Consider the following 26,003-nt stretch of genomic DNA (forward strand, 5'->3'; position numbering starts at 1 on the left):
TCTATGCTCATTTTTGAGTTATCATTAAATTATCCTGGAGTAATCCACACTCATCCTGAAATTATCATGGGGTCATTCCAGAGTAATCCACTTCCATCCTAAAGCAGTAATAGGATCATCCAGGAATAATCCACAATCATCCTTAAATTGTCTGGAGCCCATCCTGGAGTAATTCACACTCATCCTAAAGTTGTCAATTAGTATTCGTGGAGTTGTAAAAGGTAATCACTCCCTGCCAGTGGAAGTCATCAGAACACCATCCTAGAATAGTTTTTGTGATTACAGTAAGAGAGTCATCAGAACACCATCCTAGAATAGTTTTTGTGATTACAGTAAGAGTCATCCCGTTTACATTTTTTCCCCTGTGGGCAGACTTCAGGATGGTGTGGGATGACGTCCCCAGATAATTGCAGGAGAAGTCATCCAATGACTTCAGAATCACTCCAGGATGATCTTCCTTTTTGACCAGGGAGGGCCACCTTCCCGGAACAGAGGCCACCGAGAGAATGGGCCCTTTGTGCCGGCGGGTCAGAGGCGCCTTGTTGTGCCAAAGAAATCCGAGGGAGCCTGGAATAATTACACCCCCTCCCTCGGCCCAGCCGTCGACCTTTATGAAAGGCGGGTATCCAATGGCCGAATGGCTTCCATAAAGAGAAACTATTTGAGTGATCTCATCAACAAACAGGCAGCGAAAGGGACGTTTATGACAGGTGTGCGCTCCCTGGCACCGACCCCCGTGACCGGGCACTGAGGACGAGGCGGAGAAGGCGGCCATTGTGAGGATTGCTGCGGATTGCAGACAGGAGGCCCAGTGTCTGCTGGGGAGAATGGCCGCCTATGTGGGCCAAAGCTAGTCCGTCTTTTGTGTTGCTGTACCCTGCGTTGTTTTAATATTTATTGTATTGTATTGTAATTGCATTTATATAGCGCTTACCCCTGACGAGGCGTCGAAGCGCTCTTTTGTCAAGTAGCACACTACTCCGGGACCCATAGAGGATTGGTGTTGAATTAGTATAGTGAAACCATACATGCCAACATTTTAGGACAGGGACGTGGGAGATTTAAAATAAAAAATCGGAAGAATGAAAATTCCCCATTGACTTCTATTGTAGAAAATGCAATTTCAGGCGGGAGACTATTGGCATGTATGGTGAAACTTGCAAGTAAATTTTAATTGGTAGATAGGTTAGTCAGTTATGTGGATTCAGAAGGATAGCAGAAGGATAGAAGAGGAAAAAAAGGTTTGTATTTATATAGCGCTTGTTACCCGTGATAGGGTGTTGAAGCACGCTACTCCGGAAACCCTTATAGGATTAGTTCTGAATTAGTATGGTGAAATATGAAAGTAATTTGAGTGGTGGATATTAGTCAGTTATTTGGAGTGAGAAGGGCAGTGTAGGGATAAAAGGGAAGAAAGGTTTGCATTCATATAGCGCTTATTACCCCTGATGGGCCTTGAAGTGCTTTTCTGGTGAATAGGACCCTACTCCGGAACCCATAAAGGATTTGTGTTGTAAATTAGGTTCGCGAAGTATGAAGTAATTTGAGTGGTGGATATGTTATTTAATTATTTGGAAAGGGAATGGTAGGTTGCGGGATAGAAGAGGGAAAGAGGATTGTATTTATATAGTGCTTGCTACCCCTTGATGGGGTTTTGAAGCACTTTATTAGCAAGTAGTACGCTACTCTGGAACCCATAAGGATTACTGTTGAATTAGAATGGCGAAACATGAAAGTAATTTGAGTGGTGGATATGTTAGTCAGTTATTTGGATTGAGAAGGGTTGGGGAGGGGTAGAAAAGGGAAAAAGGTTTGCATTTATATAGCGCTGGTAACCCTGATGGGGTGTTGAAATGCTTCAATGGCGACTAGCACACTACTCTGGAACCCATAACGGATTAGTGGTGTATTAGTATAGTGGAATATAGAAATTGAGAAGTGAACACAGTCTGTTATTTTGATTGAAAATGATACTGGAGGGACAGAAGAGAGATTTATTTTTAGGTCATAGCAGTAGGAGGAGGCTTTTAGATAAGTAAAAGGGTTTTTTGAGGGGAAGAGTCAGAGGGAAGTGTTTATAAAGGTTTGTTTTAGGGGTCGGTATAGTAAAAAGAGGTGTCGGATGATGCAAGGAGGGGTAGAGTAGGAGAGAGTCTAGAAAGGGTTAATTTGGGGATCATTGTAGTGGCATGGGGTTTGGGACAAATGAGAGCGTGAATGTAGAGGATATATTGATAGATGTATAGGGTGAGAGATAGGGTAGTGCATTGGAAAGAGTAGTAGAAAGAAGACTGAGATGAGTCAGAATGTTGGGCTAGAGGCTATATTGGGAGAAGTATAGGCTGAAAAAAAGGGTTGTGCATTTGAAATGCTAAATTAGAAGAAAGTGATAAATATATAGATCCATAAGTACATTGAAAGTATATAGATGCATAAAGGAGGTAAATATATATAAATTAAAGATATTGATAGAGGTACAGGATGAGAAATAGGGTAGTGCATTGGATATGCTTTTTCAGGAGAAAGGTAACAGACACACAGATCCAAGTACATGGAAGGTACTTAGATGCACAATGGAAGTAAGTACAAGTAGACCAAAGATGATTTTTATTTATTTATTTACGACAACATAATTATTCTACATGTTTATACAAAGCAATACACAAAGATAGGTACATATCGATAGTGAAAATAAATGCTTATATACAGAGGAATATGCTGTAAATTTCTGTTTGCTTATGGTGCTTATGTGGGGAAAAGCCAATTCTTGAGTAGTTTTCTGAAGATAAGGTGGTTGTCGGTGGATCTTATGTCGGGGGGTAAAGAGTTCCATAGTTTGGCTGCTTGAACAGAGGAGGATGTGCCACCCATGTTTTTTTCTTGTATCTTGGGATTTTGAGGCGAGAAGCCCCTTTAGAGCGTAGGTTCCTTTGTTGAATGTGTCTGGTGATTTTATTCCTGATGAAGAGCGGTCCCATTCCATGTATTGCTTTGTGGGTGATAGAAAGTAGCTTGAATGTGGATCTTCTGGCAACCGGTAACCAATGCAGGGCGCAAATAATTGAGTTCCTGGCGCTGTGTGTGTCTGACTGATGAGGGTGTGTATGTGGGGGTGGGGGGAGCGTTATTGCGGGTCATAGAAGTCAATAGAAGTTAACTGTGAGTGGTAGGTTTGGTCCAGTGAATGACATGAAAATTTATAAGGGCACCTACGTACCATCAAAGAGTACTTTTAGGGAACTCTGTAGATAAGCGCTACTACTCCATCTCTTTACATGACAAGTGCTGACATTCAGTAACTGGCTGTCCCTGCTCATATAAAGCATTGCGGTTGACCAACAGATGCAGAACCGTTATACCTACGTCAGCTTGAGGTACCAAGCTTGAGCCCTGGTGGTGTGGTCTGACAATTTTGGTAGACAGATGGTAAAAGGCATTTCCTCATCTGCATATGCCACACACCCATGTGTCACCGTAAAGCCTCCCAAGTGATCATGCAGCCATGAAATGTGTGCAGTGCAATCCATATTACAGTAAAGGCACGCACACACATCTGTAACATTTTCTGTAATACCAAAGTGCCCCAGGGGGGAAACATGCCTGCTACTACCTACTGTTCCCCTAAGAACTCTAGGTAATTTGCAGTTTTGGAGCACAGGCTGTAGTCGCACCAGATGCTGTCACATACACATTTGGGTGGACATTGGATTCCACCTTAAGTTTGTGCATGGAGAGTTTAGCATCCGTTGCAGGTCATGCCGTTGCCTCCGCCCACTCACTCCTTCGTTGGGCCAATTGCTATTTTAATGGGCTGGCTTGACAACGCAACAGACACAAGACAATTATATGAGCATCACTATAGGGTGCTTTGGGTCCTCTCACATTTTGTGAGCCAGGAGGACATGTTTTAATTGGGCAGACGTTGTGTACTTCCACAAAAAAGTGCTTGCCTTCCACTCAGCTGCAATCACTTTATTTACCAAGCTGCCTATGCTTGAACTATCAGGGGCAGACACATGACTTTGTAATGCTATTAAAGTATCATAGGGCCTGATTACAAGTCTGGCGGTCCGAGAACAACAGACTTGCCAGGGCGCGTCGGTGGCGGTCCAGCCGCCACCGCACCGGCAATCCGATCGCCCGATTAGGACTTTGGCGGTCGGACCACCATTGCACCGCTGCAACCACCAGGGAACCGCAATCCCTGACGGTCCTGTGACGGTCTGAGGGCCGCAATATGGTTGATGGTTCCCTGAGGCACTGCCAAGCGTATTACGAGTTTCCTCACCACCAGCGGTGTCATGGAATTTCTTCCTTCATGTAACTGCTGGCAGTGAGGAAAGAAAGGGGGCCCTACAGCGCCTTCTCTTGCCCCTGTGCATGAGGGTGCATGCAGGGGGGTACATGTTGTGCCGCCCCTCTAGTTGCACCCCAGACTGGAAGGAATGCATGACGTGGTGCATTACTTCCCATGCAGAAACGTGCACTGGCAGTCCCGCTGCAGTGCTGTTTGAGGAACACAATGAGCCTTTGAACAGCACCGCTGCGGGACGGCCACGCCACCCACCAGAGCACAAAATTACTGCAGCGACTCTTGGCGGTGCGGGAGCATGGAGGTGACGTGCCGCCCGCTCCGCCAAAAGTCATAATCAGGCCCTTATATAGCTAGATAATTTATGGTGTTTTTCTCTTGCAGCAGCACGATGGGAGGAGGACCGTCATTACACTACATGGATTTGTAGGTCTAGCTTGACAGTGCTACTGTCACCTGACCTTTTAACCTACAGCAATATTATTCTAAAGCTCTTTTCTTCCACACAAATACATATCCATTCCCATGCCATCTACTTAAAATGTTTCATAATACTATTCAAGATTCCTTTAAGGCCAGACCTATTGGCATTGCCAATGCTTGTTTTTTTTGTCATGCTGCAGTGATTTGCTGCCAGGTTGCTCTTAATGAAGAAAGCAGTTTCTCTCTAACAGATGGTAATGTTTTTATTTACCAGTCAATTGGTGAGCAACATCTTGAAACTGTAAATTATAAAAAAAGGAAAATGGCGCACGTGTTATGACACTGGCATGCACATAATTCCTCATGTCTACGGTGCAAGCTGAATAACACAGTTGCTTAATTTCACCTATCTTTGTGCTGATGGTGCACAGCACTACAAAGAGCATTTAGCTTTTTCCTGATGCTACACAGCATCAGGAATAAAGGCAAAAAAAGAGCAATTCGAGACCTTTTGGCTTTGCCAATGCTTGTCCACCGTGCCATAAAAGTAAGTCGGGCAGCACCCAGAGTAGTTGGTTGTGAATTACACAAGCAACTACAGTTGACTAAGATAAAATCGTAGTACCGATGCGCACAATCACATTACTGCAAGAGAATCTGTGCAAATGGTGCACTTCACAAAGTTGGGAGATGTGTGGGTTCGCACAACTTTCTCAATTGGGGAACTTCCTTTTAAGAAACGTTTTGTGTGGGGTTTTTTGTAGGTGTTCTCCCAGTTGGTTTAGGATTGATTTTGTTCCACAAAAACAACTTTTAATATATTTTATTTTGTTTAACTCTCTTAAAAAAAATCTCTAAGAACTTTGAGTTTTCTAATTTGTATCACACTTGAGTAGTTGCCTGTTCATTCACAAGTTGGGCAAAAATGATGCTTCTGTCTGTTTTAATTCATTTTGTGCACATTACTAAATAAGTGTAATTAATAATAATTCCTAATTTTTGCAAGGGCAATTTTCATCTGGATATAGCCGGAGGAAAATGCAAGCAAATCAGTACGACTGTTTTCACAATTGTTTGGAAAATGTGGCTGCCCGAGGCACACTCAGAGGGCCACCCTAAAAGAGCAGCCCTTTAGTGCCATTTGGGCACTGCACCACCCTTGCCAGTGCTTGGGACTCAGTGGGGGTCCCCACCCCCTTTTTGGCCTTAGCGCACGATGTGCGTCACTTCCGGTGCGCAGAGGATTCCGGGAGGCTATTTATGCCTCCCCGGCCACTTTAGTGTCCTCTTTGCGCCAGTCACGCCGTCTCCCACCCTACCGCTTACCCGGCGTGGGGGTGGCAGGCTAGGTACATGGAACGATGTATTGTTTTTTCTCATGTTGCAGGCGGAGTTCCAGAGCGATCTGGAAGCATATGGGTACAGAAGGGTACCTCTGCAGGAGCACAATAGGGGTACCAGAGCCAAACACCAGGAGCCTCATGGCAGGTTCCTGGAAGAACTACGTCGGTGGCCTCAGCAACCGGGGGCTTGCCTTGCTGCGCTCCGCCCTTAAAGAGTTGTGAGTAATAAGGGACCAATATTTCACGTGATCCGGCAAAGAGGATCACACCATAAGGTAGCACTGATTCGGTTTCCCACAGTGCTTGGCTCATCGGGCGGGCGGGGCAGCATGGGTTGGTTACTGCTGCCTGCCCTTAGATCGCCCGTAAGATAACCCACCATATTGCATACTTTTGTCTGGAATAAACCTGCAGCAATATTTTCACAAAAGTTGTGTTGTGTCTTTATTTATTCATCATGCATGCTCTATTTTGGTGTGGGTGGGCCGTGTTGCCAATAATGGCACTAAGTCGCCTGCATATTATTCCGCAAGTAATGATCAGGTAATTAACATTGGACTAGACGTCAGGCTGTAAACACACAACTACAATTTCTACTTAACCAATAGATATAGCAAGGCTGAAGTGCAGTATAGGTCTGTGCGAAATTCACATAATCTGTAATTATATGAGAATTTGGGAAACTTGTGCAACATTGCTCGTAATTACGCAAACTGTAAAGCCACCATTTTGGACGGAAGGACACATGTTGTGCCTAAACTAGAGCTGCAAACAGCAGCTGCTCGAGTTGTGGTCATGCACATTTTTCCTTTGTGCTCGTCCTACATTTTTGCTGCAAATAGTACGCATCGTGGATAGCAGCGTAATTTGGGAATTTCATGTAACAAGCGTAATGCTAAATTTCTGAAATAATGCTAGATATGCCGGTGTAATGGAAATTTCTCACAAACCTAATGAATCTTAAAATGTACTAATTAGTCTCCACATTTGAATACGGCATGGCCTCAAAAGAATTCTGGAATTGGAATTTGGGTCAGTCGCGTGGCATCTAGGCTTCAGAATAAATGTACAACGATAACGGCTCCTCCAATGCATAACTGCTGATAAAACTAAACCAAGCAGAACCTAAGCAGAAGATAAAGTACAATGGATGAAATTGAGCATAGGATTTATTTTCTTCCTGGAAAATCTAAATTTAATGAGTAAGAGCGATAAGGTGGGATCGTTGGCAAATGTGGGCGAAGTTCGATCAAGCGTGACTTCGGCGTTGGCAGTGATTCCTAGATCCAGCAATACTTGGCTTCGGGTCCAAATGGATGCACGATGTGGAGTGGCCGAGGCTGGAGTTTTTCACCGCCAGAAGGGTAATGGAGATGGATCCTGTGCTCTCGCTCTGCTCCTGGCATCGAGAAGGCCGCTAAGAGATGCATTAACCCGCACAGGCTCGTTGCTCGCGCCAAGAGGTTGTTGGTTCGATGACCCAGGTCAGTGCGGCTGCTTGGCCAACCATGACCCTTTGGCTCCACTTTCCTGATTCCACTGGCTCAGTAAAAAGAGAATGCAATTTAGAGGCGGGAAGAGCATGGAGTGATAAGCGGACATTAAAGAGGGGGATACAGGGCACCCCTACAGCTACAGCTTTGCGCATGCTCACCTTTTTAGGAATTCTCACCTCCTCCATTCTTCAGAGACCCTCACCTTAGACCAATAATGGCCAGAAAAATTGTGCGAGGAATTTTTTTGAGCAACTCTGCACTGACGCAATGCAATCTTTCGCAGTTTGGTGTGAATTGATTTTCTTTATCAATAGTCAATTGGTGAAAACAACCTTTATATCGATTAAATCTGTTTAGTTATAAGAACAATAGGTTATTATATTTAGGCATATTAAAGGTGTTATTCCTACTACCGGGGTATTGCGCCAGAATATTTGTCTGTTTAGCAGGATAGAAACTGTATAAGACTTACTACAATTACATAGAATTTAAGAACTTGTAGGTGTTTCTCCTGACAAGAAATTAAGTTCTCTTTATATTTTATCTTTCAGAAACACCTACAAGTTCTTAAATTCTATGTAATTGTAGTAAGTCTTATACAGTTTCTATCCTGCTAAACAGACGAATATTTGTCTGTTTAGCAGGATAGAAACTGTATAAGACTTACTACAATTACATAGAATTTAAGAACTTGTAGGTGTTTCTCCTGACAAGAAATTAAGTTCTCTTTATATTTTATCTTTCAGTTATTTGTCTGTTGGATTCTAATGCTATGGGCATAAGAAAATATGATGTACCAGAGTGTTGACGGGAGGAATTTAGAAAATTCACTGTAGGCCAGGAAGAAAGGGACTGGTTTGGGGTAGTGTGTGTTGGGGTATTCCTAGTCCACACCACCTTGGAGGCAGCCCTCTGTGAGCAGGCTCAGTTTAATTACCATGCAACTTAAACGTATGACTTATAACACGGACCCTATTTACATTAATGTATTTTAACCCATTTACTGTGGCGAACATTCCGCCGCGGTGCGGGCGTTCTACAGTGTGGGCGGGACTGCGTCGGCCAACAGTCATGCGCAGCACCTGGAAGGTAGTGCTCTTGTCTGAGCACGGAACGGGTTAATCAAACAAGACGTGTTCTTGTTTACATGATATACATGTTGATCACTTTATTCACCAGTGTGCATCGCACGACAAAGCACGGAGCATGGTTTTCTCACTGGCACCAGTCTTAAATCTATGTTCATATACATTTTTCATTAAATGAAGAGCGTTATCTTATGCATAGGGATAATTTTATTTATAAATACTTTAATACCCCAGGTTCCCTTGTGATACTTGGGTTCCTTTTAATTCCAGTACAGTAGCAACCAAAATATTGCTACCCGCATTAATTGCTGCTGCAGAGTAGTAGTGCTCCTGAGTACTGCACCAGACATGGAACATTTATTTATTTTATAGGTCCCTTTTGAAAAGTTCTTGCATATGGAATCTTAGCAAATAAATATTTTGAAAAATGCTGTAGAACTTTAGTTTCAGAACCCGCATAACCCTGCTGATTATTATGGTGCTGACCAACTTGCTGCAAATATGGTATTGCAAAAACATTTTCCAGAGATATCTTTACCTGATTTGTGCAGTCATGGGTCCAGGGTTTCTTCCCCTCTGAGATGAATACACATATTTGGCAATTTAATTTGAAACCTTTAATTCTAGGTATACTTGGCTTTTATGCCGGTGCTCTTGAGCTGCTGAGCGATAAATCTCACGGCAAAGCGGCTCAAACAAGACCGCAAGAGGAGCGTCAAATGCCTTATAAGAGCTATACTCCTGCTAATCTATGCAAAGAGGCAGCAGCATGATAGTAACCATGCAAAAGCCCACAGGATTCAAGAAAAGGCAGAGATCAGACCAGCCAACTTTAAAATATATTTTTCACAGTGTGAGAGAACGGTAGGGGGCGGGACAATTGTCGGGGGCGGGGTATTATGTTAAGCCTGGATCAATATCTGATCCCCACCTCACCTGAAGTGCAAAAAAATAAAAAAGCTTCTGAGGCTGCCACTGATGTGCATCAGAGGGGACATCCTTGCAGGTTTTTAGCCACGCCGCTCCACCACACAGGAGCTGGAAGTCCATACTTTGAAGAGGTTTCCAGCACACTGGTGTTGCACCGTGTGATATCTGTTCTTGCTGGGAAGACCATGAGAAGATGACTGATATCGTGTTATACAAGTTGGTACTATGGGATTAGCCAGGCCTAAAAAATTCTAAACTAGCCTAACAGATCTGTATGGAATTCTAGTGTCAAATGATAACAGATACAAATAACAGACAAGCATAACCTGTGATCTCGGCAAAATTACACATTCTGTGTTGGTTACCCATGGCTGGTTGTCATTGCCTACGAATTTGTACTGGGTCATCTACCTAGAGTACAGGTCTGAGATGCGTTTTACCGCCCTTGTGCAGTGGCGTAATGTGTAGTATTTTTCCCTATTTGACACAAATTGGTCCAGCACACTGGTTTTGTCACAATCATTCAACAATAACCGGCTACGGCTACAGTCTTTTATTGAAGAATAAATAAAGAATGAACTTCAAACAACACTACTGATTCTGCAACCAATGATTTATATTTGTATTTAGCAATTATGGTTATTGTTGAATGATTGGGACAAAACCAGTGTGCTGGACCAATTTGTGTCAAATTTGAGAATAAGGGAAGTTTTTGCCCTGGGAGATTTAGGGGATTTTGAATCTCCGGTCCGCTGCACCTAAAGGATTAAATAAGGCAGCACTTAGGATAGATGCAATTGCATTTAACTCCATTCCCTTGTTGCGCTTTTTTAATTGTAGTATTTTTCTCTAACCGCTTTTTGTGCAGAAGTGTGGCTGACATCATCATTGCGCACACAACGGAAATATGTGGCTATACATTTTTTCTCCTTTCGTGCAACGCAGCATTGTAGTTTTTTTTTAACTCTTTTTATTGAAAAAGAAGGCATGTTACATACGAAAGGCAATAGTATGTGAATTGGCAATAAAAGTCACACAGTGAATGGTTCCTTGAAGTGTACACATCACAAATGAAGTAGACAGTGCTCATCGTACAGAGTCAAGACCCACCGGTGATATCCACTCTGGCCCTCGGAGGTTCACAGATCTCCCCCCTGTAAATATTCCACTACCCCCATATTTGCATCCATTTATTCGGGCATCCCCTGACTTCGTAAATGGATTTTTCTGTCACCATACACCAATCCAAGTCACTGGCCCAGTCTACTATCTTCGGTGGGGTCCGTTCCCTCCACAACTGTGCAATATTCCTTTTAGCAACCATCGGCTCCAACGTGACCCATATTCGTTCCCTGGAGCTCAGGTCTGTAGGGTCCCAAATGTTCAACAGTGCCAACTTGATATTACATTGAATCTGTTGCCTCAGCGCTTCCTCCATTCGGCGCACCACCCTCTCCCAATACCTCTGGATCCCTGCGTATTTCCAGAGAGTGTGAATAAAAGTTCCCTCCTGTTCACATTGTCATACACAACCACCATCCAGGGTGTAATCCATGCTTACCATCAGAGGCCCTGGAAAATAGGATCTATGGAGAAGCTTTAATTGCACCAGGCGGAGCCGAGAGGAGATGGCCACCTCTCAAGGAGAGGCCACCGCCACCCGCCACTCCTCATCTTCCAGACCCGCAACCCATTTAGCTCTCAAGCGGGTCAGAGTATCCACCATATTGTTGATGAGCTTTTTGTACATTAGGGAAATGGCTTTCTCTGGTAGGTCTCCGTCCAGGATCCTGTCTTCAAGTGGAGAGGAATCCGGGAAAGCACCACCTCTGGGAAGTACCGCTAGCAGGGCATGTCTAATTTGGAGATACCTGAAATATTCAGACTGGGCTAACTCGTACTCTTGCTGCAATTGGGGAAAGGGGACCACTTCACCCGACTTCCACAGATCACCCACCTTGGAGATACCTATAAGGTCCCATCTGTCGAAGCCCTTAGAACGGATCAACCTACCCAATTGTTTACAGTAGCATTGTAGGTTTTAATGCAGCATTGCTTAAGTTTTAGAAAATCTGGCCCTGAATTTCACTCTGGTGTCGGAGTCTAGAATTTGGGGATTGTGTAAATGGCAGATCTTTTTAAATATTTGGCTTGAATTACTTCATATGAATGGACCTACTTCGTCTATGAAGCCACTACGGGACTTAGGTAGAATTTGGTGGACAGGATGCTCTGTCACAAACATGATGCATAGCCCATAAACCTGGCATACTACAAGTGTCAAAAGCAACAATGCATTTATAATATGGCGGTCAAGTCAACTGCGGTGGTGGTAACAGAGTATCCCATGCACCAAACTCAAAGTAAGTTCCTAAATGTCAACTTTTTAGCACACGCCCCATCTTGCATATTCAAAGAAGGCTACCGATTTTCTCATGCCTACAACTCCTTTCTACCTTCTGGGCTAAGTTCTAAACCACTCTGAGCTGAATTTCATTGTTGCAGGGTCTTGTTAAGTCATCATAATTTTGACACCATAGCTATGTCGCATATAGAGATTGCTTGGCTGCTTCTGAACAGATGAATACACAAAAAGTAGGAGGCTGTCGTGGTACAGATAAAGGTAAATCAGTGGTGAAAGGTGCGAGTGGCCGGCTATTAATGTCCACCACGAGGGAACAGTGCTGTAAATCTGGCTTACAGTGCGCAGGTTGGTCTCTGTATATTGGGGATGCATGGACATGATTCAAGGGTACAGGACCTTTAAACCGGAAATAAGGAACAGAGATGGGGAGGTGAAAACTGTGACCGCCAGAATTGAAAATATGGTATGGGTTTACTGGAAAATGTTGACATATTTGTCAAAGTGCTTAGCAGTTTGGCCAATGGTTTTCACAGGGCATGCAGACATTCATGGGTTATTCATGGGCCCTTGAAACTATAGTTGTGCTTAGAAAATGTGATGATCAGTGCCAGGGCCGAGAGTCCCCAAGGCACGTGCGAGGTCCATGCTAACCAGAGAGGTGCAGTAGCTCAAGTTGATTGTTACCTGTACCAACCTGAATGCTTTTATTGGGTGTCTCGAACTCCTGTAAGAAGGTTGATCATGAGGAAGTTATTACCTCCCCTCAGGAACGGCCCTCTACTAGAGCTACCGGGACGAATAGAGTTCCGATTGACCTATTCAAGTGCAATCTGGACTTATGGGCCCTTTACGTATTAATATTTTCAACTCTGTTTTTTTTCACTACATCTGACCCTGGCCTCTTCTGTGATTGTACCGATTTTTTAAAAAAGGCGACTGGTCTGACCCTTGCCGTTACCATCCTATTTCCCATATTGAGTTTTCGGGCTAAAATCTTAGGAAGAGTGATCATCTTAGGAAGAGGGATCATCTTAGGAAGAGGGATCATCTTAGGAAGAGGGATCATCTTAGGAAGAGGGATCATCTTAGGAAGAGGGATCATCTTTGGAAGAGTGCTCATCTTTGTAAGAGTGCTCTTAAATTGAATTAGATTGTGGGCCAATGTTTAAAACAATTTGTGTTTGTGTCAGTATGGGCTTATGGAAGGTCTAGGTCCAGTGCCTAAATCTTCATCTCCTTATAAGTAAATATGTGGTAGCCAGTCGCTGCCAGCTGTGCATGGCCTTTATGGATCTTTTTAGTGCATTTGACTGTGTTAACCGGCCTAAGTTAAGGTCCATGTTTCTAGAAAGTGGTTTGGATGCGGCATTGGTTAATGTCCTGCACTTTTTAAATTAAACTTATCGGCAAGGGTACGTTTTGGACCAAACGAAGAGTGCACAAAGCCATTTGATTTGCACAGGGCTATACTTTAGCACGTATGTGTATGTATGTATGTATGTATGTGTATGTATATATATATATATATATATATATATATATATAGTACATTACCTATCCTTCATATTAATTATTTTACTTATTCTTTGATTCAAAGCGGATAGGTAAGCAGAAAGTCTGAACGTTACTGAATGCTGACGAAGCTGTTCTATTAGCTTGGGCACCCCGAAATTGAAGTATTATTCTAGTCCTTTTCTTCTTGTACATCTACTTTTGAGATGGACATTAATCAAAGTTCCATATCCTGGTGTGTGGCGCCAAGAATCAAATTTTGAGACCTATTTGTTTTAATTCCAATAAATTGTCAGCTGTGAGCAGTCGCCATATTTGGGAGTCTATTTTTACTCGAATGAAGCCTCGGATACTGAAACAACCACTTGGTTAAACATTTGCAGTTTGTTGGTGCTCTTTTCAATCTGATCCCTCTGGTTGTGGGCACACAGATAGTAGCTTTCCTAGAAATGTATAATGCACAATGTGTGCCAGCTGCTACCTATGGTGCTGGAGTTTGGGGGTCCTCAGCGGCCACAGGTCTTCAAATAGAAAAAAAAACCACTTCTATCGGAGGCAAATATCCCAGCCCCCCAGCTGTCCCCATTTTGTTTACCATAAGGAGTTAGGCTTAAGATATGTTGAGGACCAGATTAAACCTGCTCCTTTGAGACTTTGGTTGTCACTTTGGAACAATAATAAGACCACTTTAAATCAGCAAGAGCTAAGGGATTACAAAAATTGATACTAGCAAACACATTCAATTGCTTGCTTATGTCAATCTTTGCTTTTCTTGTTTGGACAAGTCTTCTCTTTTTAATGACCCTCAAGTGCATTACCAAGTCCAATTTGACGTGGTTGATGCACAGTTTCCACGATGACAGCCTGTGGATGAGGGGTGTGGATTAACTAAAAAAGCCTACCAGTAGGCACTGTCCTTCATTGTTAACTCTGTTTCAATTGGACCATATTTGCTGCTTATATCTAACCACTGGGACCAGCCCTGTTGAAATTTAGCCGTGGCAATATATGAAGTCTTCTCTGTGTCCCATTGGATCAGTATAGCGGGGTCCGTTGCCCTTGTTTGTCCCTGAGGTGATGTTTCTCAGCAAACGCTTTTACATTTTATATTTTTCCGTAGTTTCTAACTTAAATATACCAGGCTTTTTCTTTCACTGGTTTTGAAAATGTAGAACTTAAGATTATCGCGACATGCCCTACTCTTTCCTCAGACATTACAAGACCCTCATATTTGTGTGGCATTGTTTTTTATTTTAATGTGCTACCGAATGTCTTAAAACTATACATTTTTTATTTAATCTCTATTGTTTTTATTGTTGAAATGTCCATCTCTACTGTTTTCGAAGAATTTGAGCTGTTGTACTTTTATGATCAATTATTTTACTCGAATAAAGTATTTTTGATGATGATCATTCTTAGCGAAGAATAGTTTCCAACCACTGTTATCCAGATTATTTACCAGACATGACTTTCTTGCTAACAAAGCCCTAGGAGAAATCCGTGTTTCTGCACATTAGGAGGATGGCTAACAAGGGGTAATCATTGCTGTTGCCTAAATGTATGCCTCAAAAATACTATACTTTAAAAGCAATGGCACCAGCCAACCCTTTGAGATACTGAGCACGTATTAGTAATTTAATTCACTTTCCACCTCTGTCGGGTATAGCATTTAATGAGTCAGTAAGGCAGGACATCTGTATGTGAGCATTAAGCAAATCATCACTGAAACGTAGAACAATATAGTCTTGTTTTGCTTTTCAAAAATAAGATAAAGAGAATGAAAAGAGTATGGTGGCGCATATAACAGAAGAATGATCAATTTCAAATCCTTTATTAACTGAATCACTGACCATTTTGTGACCAGCACCTTAACATCCTAATCGGGCTCTGTTAACTTGACATTGTGAGAACTTTAATCTACAATTCTGGATGCAGTTGGTGGGGTTCCTGGCTCAGTCTTTTGAGGGTGAAACATAACTGAGTATAGAAGCAGTCATTTGTGTTACTCTGAACTCATATAGTAAACTAATTATTTCTGCATGAACACTCAACAAATGGGGGTCTTGTAGGAAATCATTGCACCTTTGGAAAAAAGCTGTAAGAAATCCTTACTTTAAACACTGCATGACTGTACAATCTTTTTTTCTTCTCATTTCAGGCTCCCTGATAGGGATTTTAAAAGCATGGATCAAAAGGATATTGAAAAAGAAATAGTGCTGGATATACGGAAGCCGAGATGTTCAGACACATCATGTTGTAAAGGGACGGGCGTTTCTTTGCTTCTTGGTGTTATTGTCATCTGTATTTTCCTGGGATTACTAATAAGTAAGTTCAAAAAGACCCATTTAACATTTCTGTTGTTGAGATGTTTAGGAATAATCTAGCTTGTGGCAATTGTACGGCTATAATTAATATAGATCGGTGAAAAAGACCAGCATGCGTGGGATCTACTATAAATGCTTCTATCCTCTCTCAAATATCTCTCTCTAACTCTTCAACTATGCTTCATCACTTTCCTCTTTATTCAATTGTTATCAAATGACATTTTTATAGTATGTTTATAGATGTAGGGGGTTTCCCAAAGAATTACCAGTCAGACATGACTTCTCTACTGTTCATGATCATTAGACATCCAGGTAGAATGAATAAATAAATCATGCAGTGTATTTAAAAAAATGATGTGTGAAAATGAGCTCTTTCTGATTTTTTTAAAAACAAATTCAAGCGTAGGTTTCTTATCAAATCTACCAAATGATGCAGATTTTACTTGACTACATGATTTGAAATTGTAGGGCAAAATTCATTTTTAATTCACTATCAGAGATACCTACAAATTATGAAGTCCATCACAGAAAGTCATCTATGCTTTCTGGAAAACACTGAGAAGGGCGAATAGGATTTCTTTGTTGAAACGTAATAATTTAAGATCTGCGTATTAGTGCCTTTATGTATTGATTTAATTATTTTTATAACATATCATGGATCTCACCACTTGGAAAGGTTTTCCTACAAATCTAAATGGATCAGGAGATGTAGGAGGGTTGTGTAGATATGATTGGTTAGGGCTTACAAAGTGGGAAAGTAGTTACTAAGGCACAGAGATGGCAGTCTCGCCGTCGACATGCGAGGGGATTTGCTTTTGTTCTGACCCGAATTCTGTCAACGCTCAGTCACTCTATACAATGGGTCCTCAAACTGGGGGTGCCCCTTGCCCGGGCCTCGAGTGATGGGGGCGGGGGAGCGCAGGCATTGGGTAAAAGAAGCATTGTGCTGATAACAGTACTTTGAAGTGGAGGGGGGATGTGCGTCAGTAAGCCTCTCTGTTAATGGGTCATCACTAACATCTTTTGTCATTCATATCCTGGCTGGGAGTATGTGTCAAAAGGGAAGGGACACCAAATATGCTTCAAAAACGGATGTATGACGTTTCAACGCATGCTTTTACAACGCATGCCATTACGACGCAGGTTTTACAACGCAAGTCGTTACAACAACTTGCGTTGGGGGGCGCTGGATAGTGAATAGTTTAATTTACTATTCAAACTCCAGTCCCCGTGGATAGTAGGGAAGGTGTTGGCTAGTATATTAAAACTATTCCCTATCCTAGAGCGCCCCCCAGAGCAATGCGTTGTAAAAGTTGCGTCATAATGGTAGTGGGTTGTAAAAGTTGCGTTGTAAAGGATGTTCCCCTACAAAAAACCCACACTCTATTTGAATAATCACACTGTGGATACAGTTACACGCAAATAAGGCCTGCATGACCAGAATAGTATGTTTGGCAATCATGTATTTTATTGCATTTTTAAAACTGTAACAGAACTTCACTGCAATGTTCAAATAAGTCTAGACATATTTAAACATGATTTTTTTCTCCACTGGGGGGAGGTGGGGGCGTGGAGATAAAAGGGTTGAAGACCACCTCTCTATACCATCGGGCCAAGCTATTTATCGAAGGTTTAAAGGAGCGAGTAGTTTGGCTGTGCTGGGTACTCACTAGGCTGTGTTGACATCCCAGCTGCTGGACCATGTGCTTGTGGTTCTGAGTAACTTGTCGCGAGGTTTTGAGAGTTGACATGATTTTGCACAGCCTAAAGTAAGGTCAAATGGTGTGGTGAGGTCAGAGGGTGGATACTTCTGTATGTACGTGTATCCTTTCTCCAGCAGGTTAAATGCACTACATCTTATAACGCAATTACAATACCATGATGGTCATCATGCATGTGATGGAAACACTTCCCACCTAGAATTAAAGCAAAGACAACACTCTTCTAAATGCACATCCAACATGGTGCAGCTTGCTACCCATGTAAGCAAGTTCTTCAGCGCCCCACATAGGGGTAGAAAGTGCGATATAAATGTTGCAGTACTATATACAATGCATAGTTGAGAGCTTTGAGTTTTATTTTATAAACCAGTGGGAGCCAATCAAGTGTTTTTATCAGGTGGGCTTCATTTTCTTATTGCTTTATCAAGCATAGTCTTTCTGTATGTTTAGTCGTCATTAAAGAAGAACCATATAGCTAAAGCTGCATTGGGCAAGTTGTGCCACGGCTAGTGGTGAGTTGTGAGTGATCCACAACTCGAGCTCCATCAAACCCATGTTCCCATGTTCAGCAATGATCTGATTTATCTGAAGTATTGCTTGATATTTCCTGGGTGTTCATAGGGGAACCTTATTTTCTGAAAATGTTTTTTCCACAGAATATATACAATGTGTAGTGTGGTTTGCTAATAGTTCAATTGCTATGAATAGACTCCACTGTTTAACCAATTTTATAATTTGCTTAATTCGCTTAGCAATTTCCTACTAAAGGCAAGCAAGAAGCATGCCTCTGAAGATCTATAAATTGACCAGACCCCACAAAAATCATCCCCCATTCATGAATCCACCTAAATCACAGACTCATCACTCATTACTTATCTGAAGCTTGAGTAGCAACAAAAGAAGGATGATGGCTTTGGTTTACGTGATTTTATATGGATTTCAGAATGTTTTATATTTTGTTCTAAATTGTTGCTTTGATGCTGCTGTGTGAGTTTGCAATAAAGGAGGATTACATAATGTTTGCCTCCGTGCATTGACATAAAATTTGGTTCTTTATCTCCTTCCTGGGGTGGAGGTTTGAAGACATTTGTCTGATCTGTTTATGATGGAATTCCGGAACGTTGATGCGTAAAGAAAGATTGTTTCTTCTCCCGGTCATTTTCTTCTTGCGTTTATTAGTTGCAAGACGGGCAAACTCCTGGCTGTAGGTATTGCATTCCTCAATGGAGATCTTGATCTGTTTCTGCTGGATAGGGTGGAAGATATCATTTGTTTAAATACATTTAATGATTTACTTAGAAGGGTATGAGTGCTACAGTGTTATTGGTTAAATAGCAAAGGGCAATCTTCAACTGACATCCATCATTGTGTTTACAACAGATGACTCAATGAGAAGTACCTCTGAATACATTTTCTACATTGTAGTTGTATTGATAAGTACTTTGATAATAGGTTGCTTAAATGGCTTACATTAATAGGAATTGCGCTTGAAAGTATTGAAAAGAGTAATTTATGTAAGATTGATTTAAATAATAATCTTAATATAGTGTTTTATATAGCACAAAATATCACACCTGCCATTTCTTATCCCTGTAAATAAGAGATGTTATCTTATTTACTGAGCAATTTATCCTGGATATAGAAATATATATGGGATTAAATGTTTTATCACAATCCTCATAATTTCAATGTGTGCTGTACCAGGAGTTTCTGCACATATCTGAATTTAACAATAACCTAATTATATGGTCTTGAAAAGCAGAAAAGACAGGCTCTTTTGTGGGAGATTCAGACTTGGATTACACAGCATTTGTTAGTACTGAACCTTCAGCTCACTGAGCCATGCTTAGTAATTAATGCTTGTATTTTCCAGCCTTCCAAAATATTCATGTTCCATTCTGAACTTGGTCAACCATGAGCCTGTTTTTCAAGAGTTAGTTTGGGAATTTACCAATAGAAATGTACCAGTAGATAAAAAGGAAATGCCTAAAATGTTCCTGCAGCTCACCTGATCATGAAATTCTTTTTTTTTCACAGCATATATATACACGAGAACTAAGAGTGAACTACACAGTAGAACTCAGAGGCCTCCAGTACGACAGCAGTTTACAAACAGACACATCGGAATATTATCGAACACTGACCGCGGCAGTGCAGAGGCTGGTAAGATTTAACTGAGTTTGAGTCCATGAAGCAGTGTGTAACTGAAGAAAAAGCTTTGGATATGTGCTTGGGTGTCTGTCAGAAGTGTGTATTATGAACAAGGTGAAGTAGGGTACCCTGAGAAGATACAGTTGTGTGTAGGAAAAGTGAATGCTTAGAAAACATACAGTGAAGCTGATTTAGTGTATTGGCAGGCAGGCTGTCCATCATCCATCAGGGCAGCAGATGTTATGAGGATTTGGTTGTATTATATGGTATGGCTGTGCGGGTCTCTACCGTGTTATACACTCACAAAAACTGTCTTGTGTACAGTCAGGTTCATTTGTAAAACATTAAGCTCAACCCTAGGTAGCTATGGCATGAGCAGCAAGGCTTAAACAAAGGAACTAGTGTAAAGTATTTAACAGTACCAGAAAATGAAATTAGAAAGCCACACCACTTGAAAGAAATCCGAAACCAATATATAAAAATAGATTTATATTTTTATGAATTTTTAGAGTCGAAGATGAGCAAAATCCACCTGAGTGTTCAGGAGATACAGATTTTTAAAGAAAATGTAAATCTCAGTTTAAACTCACCCAAGCATTGGTAACTGTAAAGTTTGTATAATTGTGTAACATTTGTAGGAGTTGAGTTTGTCCACTCTGGCCCGACGTGGGCAACCAAATCTGACAGGGAGAAGATCTGGAGGGCCAATGAGGAGTATTCGGACAGTTACTTGGCCACCAAAGCATTTTACTAGTCCAGTTCCAAATTTTACAGCACGACCACCATAGACTTCAATAGAGTGGTCCTGATGCTGCGGATGCAGGAGATTGAAGATGCTCTAGGTGCTGTGCAGTTGACAAGGATGCCTTTGCAGCTATCTCTCGATCTTGGGTCAGGTGTGCCAACTTTGGTGGAGGCTGGTGCCCCTCTTGGGTTACCAATTTGGACTTGGGCGACACTTCTGGGTACGGCTGACTTGGGTGCAACTTTTGGCCATCGATGACCAGTCTCTTGGGGCGTGCAGAGGCAATGAACAGAAATTATTAAGTGGCTACTGACTTGCTGATTAGGTCTACTTCAGCTTTGTTTGCCCTGGTGCTGGTTCCATGGGGCCCTTGCATTCACTACTTTGTCTTGGGCAGGGAAATAACTTTTCCCCAAGCCCGGGAGCCACAGTCTTCCATTTATTACCCAATTTGTGGCAGATGTCGTTCAGCAGAGATGGAGCAACCTCTATTTGCCGAACCAAGGGGTCACCAGAGCAGCCTTTTTTTTCCTTTATCCAGTTCCAGTGTGACCTGAGGTTAAGGGTGTCAGGAATGCCATACTTAAGCCCAGAAATTGCCCGGTGGAGATGATGTGGTCACAAGCCAATGGGCTACTAGGTCCCCTTCCTCTTGTTGATGACTTTACACCAATGTGTGGCATCTAGCAATCCCAGAGTACACTATTCCGCCCACTCCCAAGATATCTGAACCTTTACTCTGATAGTAGGAACTTGGTAGCCCACCCTAGAGGTGTAGCTACCTGTGGCCTACTTGCCCATGGGAAAACTGGTTCGGACAATGGTTTCTCCCTATCTGTTCCTGCTGCCAGCGTGTCCACCTGAGTAAAGGGCAGCCCCTTAAGAGTGTGAACACTATTTGCCCACCAAAGGTGGCTTTGCCTTTTGGGCTAATACCCTTCCTGGAACACCTCACCCTTTAGCAGGGTGCTATTGTTCCCAAGCGGGTGGCTTGAAAGCTGTCTGATGGCCCGGATTGTGTGAGGCCATTGGACAAACTGGGTAACAGAGTGGCAACTTTCTAAAAGTTGCATTTCTATAATAGTGACATTAAATTTGACTTGGGCATCTAGAACTACCCAAAAAATGTAGGTATCGGTGGCAAGATGAGAGAGCATCTATGTTTTTAGCAGTGGTCAGTTTATTCCCTATAGTAACCCTTTTCTTGTGTGTCCTAATGGGTATACTCTGTGCTGAATTAAATCACTTTGAATGTTTCACTGCTAATTTTTTTTAATGTTGCTTTTTTAGTTAAAATCCAGCTTCAGTAACACACAACTGGAAGACAGCTATAAGAACAGCACGATCCTGGCATACAGGTGCGTGATCTAGGTTGTCGAACTGTGTTTTTTTATCTATATATCACACCCACCTTTTAATTATTTACATACTATCTATGTTGTCTCTCATATGTAGAGAACTCCGTTTCATAGCTTCCTTTATGACTAATCCATGCATTGTTCAGTCCAAATGAAATGCAGCGTGTGGAGAAGTTATCCATTTGGACATCACCCTGTTTTTAATTATTCCAAAAAAGAAACCTTAATTGCACTGTTTTATTGTGTGAAATGTCTCATTGAAGTTCATGTGAACCTCTAACTATAAGTTCACTGACAAAAGCTGCAATTCAGGGCAGAAACCTATTTCAATAGTTTTCAGCAGAGTTGCATTTCTCCTTTCTCTGGCACTTAAGCCGCTTAATGGATTTTGCAAACGCACCATCTTTCTTCACTTAAGCTGAAGTGTGACCTTAAATAGGTCCAATCATTTTAGGCGACTAATCGAAGTAGCGGGCATCGAGAACCTCTCGGTATCTTCTAAGGACAGCTTGCTGTTCCGCACAAACCGTAGACTTGTCACTGGTGAACCAAAGTGTTGCTTCAGGAATTCTCAGGCCAAGCCTCAAGTGTCTGGAACCATCTTCTGGAAATCTAACAGTAAAAAAAAATATGGCATGTCAGATGTCATGTTAATGTTCAATCAAGATCTTCTATCACAGAAATATTTACTCATAGCTGTACTCTTCTATGTTAAACATGCCTATTCCCCTGTGTCAATGCACTAAATACATTTGAGAATTCTTCTATTCCTTCATACATCTATGGCAGTAAACACTGACCGCTGTTTGGTTCCCAGAAAGCTCTTTTAGATTTCCTGATTGAATAGTTATGGGGTTGTATTCTGGCATACCAAGGATGCTTTGGCTGTGATGTGCGAGGATCAGAGATATGATCCACTAATGGTAATTCACAGACGAATAAGGTGTTGCTGGAGAGTATTGAGTGTACATGCATAGAAGCGATCTTTTTAATCTCTACCTCTAACCCTTATGGATCTCCCGTGTACCCCTTTGTTGACCAAGCCAGTGGAAAATCCATGTACCTATATGCAGCATGACAAATGGAAGCAGGAGTTACAAAGTACCCCAAGATTGCCTTAAGCAAAGTTGAGGTCCATGTGAGATGTTTCTATTATTGTGACTTTATCAAAACAAGTCATGGCTTCAGTCATCTAATTGAGCCCAGAATCATTCCCTCGGTCTTTCACTGATATTTGATGCAATTGCAATCCCTTTGCACAGAGCCACTGAGTACGAGGTCAGGCCGGCAAACACCTGCCCGATTAGTGGAGACCTTGTTATTCACATTATCTACTTAGCAGGAGGCTGAACCTCCATATGAAGCTACTCAATAGTGCACAAAAAAGGAGGATAACTCAAATCTCCAGGATTGCGGGTTGTACTTCGGAATATTCACACCCAGAATATAGTGATACAAGAATGTCGGGTACAAAATATCATGGGCCGAAATATGAAAAGGTAAATGCATATACCGAAGTATTGATTTTACTTTTCCTAACTCCACATCCATGTGTGTTGAAGATGTTTATATCCCCCAATGAACAGTGAGGTATAGAAAATCTCAACTGGTAAATTTGTCCTCTTATGTCAATATTCTGACTGCTCACCACTAACAGGACAGGTTGGAAGTTTACACAGAGGAGTTCATTGCAGTTTTATCTGAAAGAGACACGTTAGTGATAGATTCCTTACCTTCGAATATCCCCAGGCGTCAGACTGGATCCGGAAATTTTTCGCGTAGCAGTACCCTTGCGCGTCGGTAGGCGTCGTCTGCGGCTTCGCGTCCGTCGTCGGCGTCGTGGGCGCCGTGATGACATCGTCTGAGTACTTAGACGCTGCCTCCGCGTGCTGACGTCGGTTCTTCTTTTTTCCGCGCCAGCAGCGCAGATCCGGCAAAAGTGGTACCTTAGTCACTTTTTGACTAAACTTTTTTGATCTTTTGATCATCCTTTTTCGAAGTCTTCAACTCCGAACGGTGCCGGTAGGGATGCCAGGTTTCAAGCCCTGTGAGGATTGCGACCGACTGATGTCGGTCACCGACCCTCACCGTCGGTGTCTCCACTGCCTCGGCGTCGATCACAACGACAAGACCTGCTCCGACTGTCGGGCCCTGACTTCGAAGGCTAGGCGGGAGCGGTCCCGTAAGCGGCTCGAACTCCGGCAGTCGGCCCCGCCCCAAGAACGGTCCCGGTCCGGACGGAGGTCGAGGGATCGGTCGCGGGAGAGGAGCCATCGGAGCTCCGGGAGTCGACATTACTCCTCCGGGTCGAAGTCGTCAGGTAAGCACAAGAAGTCGAAGAGACGTCATCGCTCTTCCGACTCCCCCCGACGCTCACGCGACGCGGCCGGGTGTTCGGGTGACACCGCCCACGCGGCTCCGTCGGAGTTGCAGGCGCCGCGTCCGGCCTCATACCCTCCGGTCCCTGGGCCTAACGCGACGCCGGAGGAGATCGAGCGGTTCCTCATGGCCATGAGGTCCCTCTCTCCTCCGACGGGCTCCGCGGCGCCTTCGGGCCCAGTGGACCCGTCTGGGGGGCCTAGCGGGTCGGGGGCTTTGGTCCCGACGCCGTCGGGTGCTTCGGCTCCGACGCCGCCGGCGCCTTCGGGCTTGGCGCCGCAGGGCCCCACTGGATCCGGTTCCGGATACGGGTTGCCGCCGGTGGACTTAACGACCTCCCCGGTGCCGACCCCCCAGGTGTCATCCAAGGGCGGCGCCGTCCCCGATGCCTCCCTCTACCCGGTTCCGGCGCCGCGCCGCTGGGCGCCGCATCAGACGCCGTTAGGAGAATTTGTTTTTCATGAACCGGCCCCATCTTTTTCTGACCCTGAGTATCAGGTGATGGGTGATGAGGAGTATTGGGAGGGGTCTGAGGACCCTCTGACACGTGAATGTCAGTCCCAAGAGGTCTGGACAGGTGAACTTGGGGATGCCAGTGGTCTGGACACTTCGCCCGACACTGGCTTTGTCTCGCCTCCTACCGTGGCTACGGAGGAGGGGGCAACCTATAGTGTGGGATGTTGTTGAGGGCGGCCAAGGCCTTGGGCCTTGAGCTCCCCGTTGCGGCCGTGAGGACTAACCTCCTCACTGAGGTCCTTAAGACGCAGTCATGCTCAGCCGAGCCTCTGCTGCTGTTTAACGAGGCCTTGTCCGACGTTCTTTTGGGCACTTGGTCCAAGCCCGCTACAGGTTCGCCTGTAGATAGGAACGTGGCCAGACGCCACCGCCCGGCTCCAGGCGACCCATGTTTCCTGTCCACCCACCCCACCCCCAAGAGCCTGGTCATCCAGGCCTCCAATTCCCAGACCGCATTCCCGTCAGCTCCGCCAGACAGGAAATCCAAGAGGTACGAGCAGTACGGTAAAAAGATCTTCTCCTCCCTTAGTCTGGGACTGCGGTCTTCCAACACCGCCTGCCTCTTGGGCCATTACACCCACTCTCTGTGGGATACGGTTGCGGAAGTGCTGCCAGAGTGTCCGTTGGAGGTACGGGCCAAACTCGACCAAGCCCTTGTGGAGGGCCGGGATGCAGCCAAATATTCTATCCGGTGTGGGCTGGATACCACCGACTCACTAGGTAGAGCGATGGCAACGACAGTGGCGGTCAGACGTCACGCCTGGTTGAGGTCCGCCAACTTTTCGGCCGATGTCCAAAACACACTGATTGACATGCCGTTTGATGGCCGTCGCCTTTTTGGCGACAAGGCAGACCATGCGCTTGAGCGCTTTAAGGACTCCAGGGCTACGGCCAAGTCCTTGGGCCTCTCGGCCCCGCGCCAGCAATCGGCTGCGCAGGGTAATACTCAACGCGGTGGCGGCTGTGGAAACCACCGTGGCGGCGATCGCCAGTCCACACCTTCCCCCGCGGCATCCGCCTCGAAACCCTCCTAGTCCGTGCTTTCAGGCCCATGTGACGCCAGTGGGGGGAAGGGTTCGCCATCACCTCATCCACTGGCGCACTGTCACATCGGACAGGTGGGTGCTGCAGATCGTCCGAAGGGGCTACTCCCTCCCCTTCGAGGCGACCCCTCCAGCCATGCCACCGCAGAACCACCGTGTATCGGGGAATCATTTGCGACTTCTGCAGGAGGAAGTTACAGCCCTCTTGGCCAAGGGGGCCATCGAGCGCGTTCCTGGGCCAGAAGTAGGGTGTGGTTGCTACTCCCACTACTTTCTGGTACCCAAGAAGGGCAAAGG

This window comes from Lissotriton helveticus, chromosome 12, assembly GCF_964261635.1.
Source record: "Lissotriton helveticus chromosome 12, aLisHel1.1, whole genome shotgun sequence".
Lineage (NCBI taxonomy): Eukaryota > Metazoa > Chordata > Amphibia > Caudata > Salamandridae > Lissotriton > Lissotriton helveticus.